Here is a 10,409-nt window from a genome sequence, read left to right as displayed (position 1 = left end):
GATTAGGATTCTCTGTACAAGGACCCAGGTGGGAGCAGGGTGATGACGTCACGCTCCCTCTCCGTAATATTTGGATTTCTTATCTGGAGTATCCTCAGCTTATTGACTGTGGAGGTATTTGTTGGCATTTGAAGTCTGCCTCCAAGGCCTGGTGGTTGGGAGAGCAGAGCTAGTCCTCTGGGAGGTACAGTCGAGCCTCAGGCGGGTCCCCTCCTGACTGTGTGGCTGTGATCACGAACCAAAAGTCTGTGTCTTTACCTCTGGAGCTGGGGTGGGATGCTGCAGCAGGCATTACATTAGGAAGAGGAAGTTCCCAAGAAGTGCTTATGTAAAATGTGGACTGTACACTTAATACCCCAGCAGGAGTAGATCATGCCATTGGTTGGGGTAGAGATGCAGAAATGCAAAGTGTGGGGTTGGGGATTTAGCTCAGTGGTAGAGCGCTTGCCTAGCAAGCGCAAGGCCCTGGGTTCGGTCCCCAGCTCTGAAAAAAAAGAACCAAAAAAAAAAAAAAAAAAAAAAAAAGAATGGACTAGCCTCGTCTTAATTACCCAAAAGAAAATGGTGTTAAAAGAGATGTTGGGTTGGAGAGATGGCTCAGTGGTTAAGAGCACCGACTGCTCTTCCAGAGGTCCTGAGTTCAATTCCCAGCAACCACATGGTGGCTCACAACCATCTGTAAAGAGATCTGATGCCCTCTTCTGGTGTGTGAAGACAGCTATGGGGTACTTATATATAATAAATGAATAAATCTTAAAAAAAAAAGAGATGTTAATGTCGCCTGTGCCTCCCTCCCATGCCTGCCTTCCTCCCTCCCTCCCTTCCCCCCTCTCACACACAGACACACACACAGACACACACACAGACACACACACACAGACACACACACACACACAGACACTCACAGAAACACACAGAGAGAGAGACACACAGACACACACACAGACAGACACACACACAGAGATACACACATAGAGACACACACACAGACACACACAGACACACAGACACAGACACACACACACACACACACACACACACACACACACACACACACCAGAACTGAGCACATATGTTCATAGGCCTTTCTCCTTAATGGGAAGGCAGCTGTGGCATGTTCGATATAAGGAGCTGTAAGGACCGGCCTTAACTGGATCATCCTCATAGCCCCCGACATTCAAACTTGGTGCTTTCTTTCTCTTTCCTCACTGTGTGAGAGCCAGAAGCTGGTCATCCGGCATTAGGGAAGAGAGCCTTCACCAGGACACAACCAACCCGGCACTCCAATCTTAGACTCTTAGCCTCCACAGAGTCACAAAAGCTTGCTGGGTCTACCACCAAAGGAAATCTGTGATCACAACCCAAAGATAGGAAGACTCTGGTATGAGCTGAGGCAACCCTGGAAACCATTGTTCTGGGATCAGTTTGTCTCTTTAAGCCTCCATTTCTGCTGTGATCCAAACCCTGATTATCACATTTTATTAAAGATTTACTTATTTATTTCATGTGTAAGTACACTGTGGCTGTGTTCAGACACTCCGGAAGAGGGCATTGGATCCCATTACAGATGGTTGTGAGCCACCAATTGAACTCAGGACCTTGGGAAGTGCAATCAGTGCTCTTAACCGCTGAGCCATCTCTCCATCCCGATTGGCACATTCTTACGATAGGAAAGAAAATTAGAATTGTTTATTGTTAATATGTTTTTCTTGTACTCCAGTTACAATGAAACCTTGCTGAAGGGCTTACTCTGGCCTGAGGTAATTTCGACTTCCTAGTTCTGACCCATGTATGTTACAGAGTTCAAGGTTTGATTTTCTAAGGATTTCCAGACATCTAAATTCTACATAAATAATGAATGATTTCTTGGTATAAACATGTTCCAGACATTTCGTAGGATATATTTACATTAAAAAATTATTTTCGCCTGAAATCCTAAATAAAAACTTTTGTGGTTTCCCCAGCTTTGGTGCTAGCAAAGGACCCCACGGCACTGCACGCGCTAAACTGATGCTGGGCTGCTGGGCTGGGTCTCAGTCCAGCATCCTGTGTTTGCTCAGTATGACAGCTTTACTTCCCAGGGAAGTCTGATTTCATTTTTCCAAATCCTCAGAGGTGGCGGTGATCTTACGGATGTCACATAACCGAGAGACAGTTCGAACATGCTAAGTGTTCCACTTCCCTATTTGTCCGTAGGATGAAACACTCCGGCAGGAAGCAGCTAAGGGAGGAGTGGATTCATTCAGTTTATACTTTCAAGTCACGGAACCCATCGCTGAGGGAAGACAGGGCAAGGACTTGAAGGCAGAGACCCATCACGGCTTGCTGGCTCACTCCCTCAGCCTCAGCTTGCTCTCCCATACATCCCAGGACTGCAAGCCTACAGAGGGCATTGCCTAAAGAAGCTGGGCCCTCCTACGTTGGTTAACAACCAAGACGGTCTCAAACAGACAGACCCACAGGCAGTTACTTAATTGGGGCTTCCCTCTCAGCTGACTCTAAGCTGTGTCAAGTTGATAATTAAAGCTAAGAAGGACAGAGGTCTAGAGAGGTGGCTCAGCAGGTAAGAACACTTGCTGCTCTTCTGGGGGATCCAGGTTAGTTCCCAGCATGCATGACGGGTGGCTCTCGGACACCTCTAATCCAGAGAATCTGATGCCTCTGGCCTCTTCAGGTATGAGGTACACACCACTACCACCACCAGCACCACCACCACCTCCACCACCACCACCACCACCAGCACCACCACCAGAAATAAAACAAAGGCAGCTGAGAGTGAGGGTGTCCTTCAGTCAGTCAACCTAGGACAGAAAGCAAGACATCATTCTGACATAGAAGACTAGGAGATCCACAGAAGGGCCACACAAGGAGGAGCTCAATACAGGACCTCTTGAGGAGGCAGGGCAGGCCTCACAGGCAGACACAGAGGCTAAAGACTGCACAGGATTCAAAGGCATCAGAAAGGCAGGGCACACTGACCACCTAGCACAGCACCCTGAAGGTGCAGATATCTAGCTATGGCAGACACAGAGGCTACAGAGAGCTTGTGTGGGTGGCAGGAAAAGCAGGGGAGAGACATGAATGCCAGGCCTCAGCAGACTATGCAGCAGGCTGTGGCTGAAGGCTGGGCCTGCATCTGCCTCATCTGTCAACCGTTAGCCCAGAACATATGTTCAATAAAGGTTTGCCAAACTCGTGGCCTTGCCTCTTGATCACCAGAAGACACTGAAGCCGTCTCCCGTTTCCATCTCATCAAGATGGAAACAGCAAGGCCCTGGGTTCGGTCCACAGCTCCGAAAAATAGAAAAGAAAAGAAAAAAAAGAGATGGAAACAGCACAATGTGGAACAGAGAGTTGAAGGAGAGGGGACAAAGGAAGACTGGACAGTCACCTGGAAGACCTCTGGAGTTTCCCCAGAAGTGCGCAAAGCTGAGCTTTGAAAGGGGCAGCAGGGATGAAGCTAAGGACAGAGAAAGCCTTGTTCTCAGTCACCTGCCTGGTCAGCATGGTAGGCGCCTGGACTGTTGTCCTGCCTTGCCCTGAGTAGCCTCTCTAGGGCTTAGCCTCATCCGTGGAAAGTGAGGAGGGAAATGAGAAGTTTCCCTTCTGCTCTGGGACTATGAGGCTGAGATTTGGTGACTCATGTGAAGGGTGGGTGGGTGGGTAGTGGCAGGGAAAGGAAGAAGCCTGAAAGGTCAGAGATAGCCGTATGGAGAAAATGATGTGTCTGTCTGGAAAAAGAAAAAAAAAGGAAGTGGGAATTGCTGAGCTGAGGGCAGGGAGGTGACATGCTCGATGCTAGGGAAATTAGAGACATGAGGACACGTCTTCACAGCAAACAGGCAACCAAGTCGAGAAGCACAGCAACGGGGCATTCTCTCTATAGCAGAATGTGATTGGATAGAAAGGATCAGTCGCCCACCAAATGTCCAGTTCCTAATCCAGAACCCGTAGACATTGATCATGTTCACAGAGCCTTGGGGCAAGGTCACTCGAAGGATCTCCTCAGCCTCATCCCAGGCGCTCAGAGATCACTGCGGCTGTGGTAAATGGCAGGCTATCTCCTGAGCTAGCAGCATCACGCCCACAGGGTACTGATTTTGCAGGCAAGACAGTGGAAGTTGTAGGGTTGTAGAGCTTGTCGCGGATTCTGGAAAGCCCCCGAAACATGACCACGTGGGGCAGTGTTGGATTTCCTCCAAGGAGGCCATGACAGGCCATTGCGTGGAGCTGTGAAGGTGAGGCCTAAGATACAACAGGGACCCAAGACACTGGGGATTCCAGGATCATCGGTGGAGGAAAGACATGGAGTGGAATCTGCCCAAGACTTAGTGATCCATCTAGGGTTAAATTGGATGAATAGCTAAGTCCATTGGAGCCCAAAGGATGCCACCAAAAGAACCTGGATATCCTCCCAGGCTGCTGGACAGGGAACTCCAAGGTTTGGTATTTTCCCTGCTGGATTTGGTCTTGCTTCAGTGTCTTATGATTTCCATTGTTGTGACGAACTCCATGACATGGTACTAGAAACCAGACTTAGGTCCTCTAGAAGAGTGGCAGGTGTTCTTAACCACTGAGCCATTTTTTCCAGGCCCTAGTCTGGTCTTTGAAGTCCTGTTTCTCCCATGCAGAACTGAATGTCTACTCTGTGTCATCATTACATGAGCTGGCTCACAGGGAAGGGACTGCCTGAGACTCAGAAGATATGCTGCATTTTTTGAATGGGATTGGGACTGCTAATATTCAGGGTACTCTCAGAGATGAGACTAAACGCATTTTGTATTACAAGATGGACAAAGGACAGGCCCCTTGCTCACTTCTCCGGCTCCCCATATTGCCATACTATCATAACCTTCTATTCTGATTTGAACGTGTGATGTCCACCATAAATTCTTGTGTTTAAATACTTGGTAGATCAGAGATCATTGCAGCTGTGGCGAATGGGGGCAGGCTACCTCTTGAGCTAGCAGCATCACCTTCCCACAGGGTGCTGACCCTGCAGGCCTGCAAAATCACCTGGTGGCACTCTTTTGGAAGGCTGAAGACCAGTAAGGGTGGGGGCGGAGCCTCATTGAGAGAAATGAGTCACTGGGGAGGGGCCTTGGGGTTTGGAAACCTAGATCCTTTCCCTTCTGTGTAACCAGACATTTTATATCCCTGCCACCGTGCCTTCCCCGCTACAACAGACTATATCCTTTCTGAACCATGAGCCAAAGCAGACCATTCCTCCCTTAAGTTGCATTTGTCACAGCAATGAAAACAAAACAAAACAAAACAAAACAAAAAACTACTCCACCTTCCTACTTTCTTCTTCTTCTTCTTCTTCTTCTTCTTCTTCTTCTTCTTCTTCTTCTTCTTCTTCTTCTTCTTCTTCTTCTTCTTCTTCTCCTTCTTTTTCTTTTTTCTTTTTTTTGGAGCTGGGGACCCAACCCAGGGCCTTGGGCTTGGTAGGCAAGTGCTCTACCACTGAGCTAAATCCCCAACCCCCCTACTTTCTAAAAAACCAGTCAGAGTTCTTGTTTTGACTCCCTCATAAGCTCCATGGTCCCTAATACTGACCCCTCCCCATAGAGCTTCCTTCCCTATCTGTCTCTCTCTTTTCTCTTGTCACAGCCAGCCATATCTTTCTTTTGCCTGTTACCTAGGGGACTTCTCAGGTGAGGCTGTGGCCATCCTCTCTATTCTTGGTGCCTTGCAGAAGCTTGCTCCAATCAAGCTGCCAGCCCAGGCAAAGCTGCATGCATGGTAAGTTCTCATCCTCCTCCTCACTGCGCTGGCCCAATGTAGCCAGCAAGCAGCCTGTGCTGTTCTTCATGTCCGAGAGCCTCCGTTGTGGTTGTTAGATGCTGCTGTGGGGTTAGAGACAGGATTTGGCTCTGTAGCCCAGCCTGGCTTTGACTTTGTGACAACCTTTTTTATCTCTTGATTGGCCACATCTGGCATGGCCAGGTATTTTTAAAAGCATCTTTAAAGCCTTGGCCCCAATGCCTTCTCCTCCACCCAAATGTCCCTGGATCCGCCTAGGTGAAAACAAGTGCTTTCTGGTCCTTTCAAATGCATCTCTGAAAACTGTGTGCCTTAGTTTAACAATGTGGACTTCTATGCTCTAACCTGGGAACGAGCACCTTCAATTCCATTCCATAAGGGCTAGAGAGATGGCTTGGCGGTTAAGAGCACTGACCGCTCTCCAGAGGTCCTGAGTTCAAATCCCGGCAACCACATGGTGGCTCACAACCATCTGTAATGGGATCCAATGCCCTCTTCCAGAGTGTCTGAAGACAACTACAGTGTAATTATATATAATAAATATATAAATCTTTTTAAAAATGAATTCCATTCCATAAGTAGATATTCTTGGCTGTTTTGCTTTGTTTAAGACAGGGTCTCACTATGTAGCTCTGGCTGGCTGGCTTTGAAGTCACAAAGATCTACAAACTTCTGCCTCTGGAGTATTGGGATTTAAGGCATGTGCACCATGCTGGCATACGGGTCATTTTATCACTGTCATCCATCCCATGAATGGCACAGTAAAACAGTAATTCTGCAACACTCTACAGGCGTTTGAACTCTTACATCCAGCAAGCTGTTAGGTTCTGAGGATTCAGGGTCTGGTTGAGGCAGAATTAGCATCTCTGCCCTGTGAAAGCAGAAACCCCAGTTGACTGGGAAAGGGGATTACACCTCTTCTCCACCCCCACTATACCCTCCTTCCTTTCTCCTCTCCTTCTCTTTTTCTCTTCTCTCCCTTCTTCCCTTGCTATCTCCTCTTCCTCCTCCTTTTCTTCCTCCCTCCCTCCTTTTCCTTCTTCTTCCCTTCCCACCTCTTTCTTTCCTTACCCCCCCCCAGTGCAGTAGTAGAGAACAAAGTAGACTCAGGATCTTGTACATGCTGAGCAAACGCTCTGCTGTGAGGTTAGCCCACTCTGCAAATTCTTTTCTTTTTTTCTTTGTTTGATGAGATATGATTTGCATACTCTGTAGTTTTTAGCATAGTTAAAGAATTGCAGAACTGTGACAGTTTGACCATACGTACCTCAAAGCCCCCGCCACTGCCAGTCACCCTGTTTCCATTGCCCCTGTGTATTTGCGTATTTACATATTTGCATACTCTGGACATTTCCGACTAATAGGACCCGGCGGTCTGACTGTAAGGGTGAATCATTTTGTAACTGGCCTCTTTCACTTTGCATAGTGTTTCAGCCATGCTGTAACATCTCTAAGTATCCCACCGCTTTTCATCCTGAATGCAGTCCAGGGTACAGCTTGCACCATATTTTATTTCCCCACCCCTCAGCTATGGAACCTTTAGGGCTCCCGGTACCTTTGGCTGTTGTAGGTTATATTGTTATAAAAACACATGCACAGGGGTTTGGGATTTAGCTCAGTGGTAGAGCGCTTGCCTAGCAAGCGCAAGGCCCTGGGTTCGGTCCCCAGCTCCGAAAAAAAGAAAAGGAAAAAAAAAAACAAAAACAAAAACAAAAACAAAAAACACATGCACAAAATTTTGCGTGAATGTTCCCGTTTCTCTTGGGTCTACATCTGGGGTTGAAACGGGGACACAACACAGGTTAACAGTCTTGGTTAGGGGTTTCCATTGTTGTGATAAAACACCATGACCTAAAGCAACTTGGGGAGGAAGGGGTTGATGTCATCTTACAACTCCTGGGTCACAGTCTATCTCTGTGGGAAGTCAGGGCAGGAACTCAAGGCAGGAACCTGGAGGCAGGAGCAGAAGTAGAGGCTATGGAAGAATGCTGCTTATTGGCTTGCTCCCCATGGCTTGCTCAACCTGATTTCTTAAAGAAACTAGGACCACTTGCCCAGATGTAGCACCACCAGACTGGGAGGGATTCTGTACATCATTAGAATCCAATAGAAGCATCGTGTGTGTGTGTGTGTGTGTGTGTGTGTGTGTGTGTGTGTGTGTGTGTGTGTTGGACACAGAGTCTCACTGTATAGCCCCGACTGACCTATTTGCTGTGCAGACCACAGAGATCTTCTTGCCCCTTCCTCCCAAGTGGTAGGGGATTAGAGGCATGAGCCACCACTACCTGGCAGAAGGCTCAAATTCTTTTTGCTTTGTTTTTTTTTATTTGTATCCATTTTATTTGCTTACCTTACTTGTGCATGTGCACACATGCATCTATGTGTCCACACTTGCACGTGGAGATCAAAGGACAATTTTCAGAAGTTGGTTCTCTCCTACCATTCAGACTTCAGAAATGGTACTCAAACCCTCAGACTTGCACAGCAAGTACTTTGCCCTGCTGAGTCTCCTTGGTCTTCAGGATCCCTGTTTTATCTTTAATTTTGTTATACTTATTCATTCATGTGTGTGTATGCACACGCACATGTGCACACATGTGCATATATACCACGGTACACATGTAGAGGCTACAGGACAGTCTGTGGGAGTCAGGACTCTCTACCACGAGGGTTCCAGGGATCAAACTCAGGCCATCAGTTCTTACAGTTCACCCCTTTACCCGCTGAACTATCTCACTTGCCTCTCTTTCTGCTTTTTGTTTTTAGATAGGATCTTGTTATTATATAGTTCAGGCTGGCCTCGAGCCCACTATGTGGCTGAGGCTGGCCTTGAACTTGTAAAAATCCTTCCTGCCTTAGCCTCCTGAATGCTGAGATTAGGGACAATGATCACCTCATCTATGTGGAAGCTCAAATTCAGGGTTTGTTTGTTTGTTTGTTTTTTATTTTTAAGACAAGGTCTCACTACATACTTAGCCTTGGCTGGCTCTATAGACCAGGCTGGCCTCAAACTCAGCGAGTTCTGCCCGTTTCTGCCTCCCAAGTGCTAGAATTGAAAGCATGAGCCACCCTGGCTGAAAGCATCTACAGAATCATTACCAAAAAAAAAAAATATCTTGGTTGCTTGAGGACCGTGCTAGAGCAAGGATCAACTTGCAGGAAACAGAGCCTTGTTTTGGAGGCCAAGTGTTCCTCATGACACCCAGTTCACTGATGATCTTGAGCTGGGTTCTGTAAACAACTATGAGGACATCTTTGGAGATAAGTCCTCCTCTGCCAGAGAACGTCATTGGGAAATTGTTTTCTTAGCTCAAAGCATCTGAGCCAGGGAGCTGATTGACCTTTTAAGGCTCAGACCTCTCAGGCGCTGTAGGGTAGTGAAAATAGCGCTGAGTCCTAACGTTGGCTTTGGACTTGACTGGCAGAATACAAAATGATAGAACCATCACAGATGGAAAGTTGTTCCCACTGAGAATTGCAGATGGACTGGAGGGATGGCTCAGGGCTAAGATCCACTTACTGAGGCCACAGGACAAAGATCCTGCAGAGGCTCAGGTTCAGTTCCCAACACCCACATGGCATCTTACAACCATATGTTATTCCAGTTCCAAGGGTCTATACCCTCTTCTGACCTGAGAGGACACCAGGCACACGCATGGTGTGTGTCGGTACATATTGACGAAACACTCACACATACAAAAGACAAATAAATAAATCTCCACTGGGGAGATGGCTCAGCAGATAGGCAGTTTGATTCTTAGAATCCACGTCAGGCAGCTCATAACCATCTGTAATTCCGGCTCCAGGAAGTACAATGCCTCTGGCTTCCACAGGCACCCCACACTCGTGACATATATTCAGACAGACATGCACCTACATACATGACTAAAATTGAAATATATCCTTTTAAAATAAAGAACCTCAGAGCTGGTGAGATAGCTCAGCAGACAGAGGCACCTACTGCCAAGCCTGATGGTCTGAGTTCAGTCTCTGATCTCCTTTTGCATATGTGTGACACACATACACACATAAACATACATATATATGTATACATACAATGCATACATGCACACACATACACACATACACACAATGCATACATAATACACACAGTGCATACATAATACACACATACATGAATACACACAATACACACAATGCACACATACATAAACACATATAAGCACACAATACATACCTACACATACATAAATATACACACAATGCATACATACACACAATGCATACATACATAGATATACATACATATACACACAATGACACAATACATACATACACATATACATACACACACAATGCATACACACATACACATATACTTATATACACAATGCATACATACATACTCATACATACACATACAATGCATAATACATATATACACATATACACATATACACATAATACATGCATAAATACACATATACACATAATGCATACATACATGCACATACATATATACACAAAATGCATACATACATACATGATCTAAATAACCTAGTCTGCCAAAAATGAGAACCAGGGACTGAACCACCAGTTCTCATGACACCAACTTTGGTCATGTGGCTCCCAGCCAAGTTCTCAACTGACTAGAGATCACGGGACAGTCCAGCTTGCCCAAA

This window comes from Rattus norvegicus, chromosome 10 (genome assembly GCF_036323735.1).
Source record: "Rattus norvegicus strain BN/NHsdMcwi chromosome 10, GRCr8, whole genome shotgun sequence".
Classification (NCBI taxonomy): domain Eukaryota; kingdom Metazoa; phylum Chordata; class Mammalia; order Rodentia; family Muridae; genus Rattus; species Rattus norvegicus.
This window is presented reverse-complemented; position numbering follows the sequence as displayed.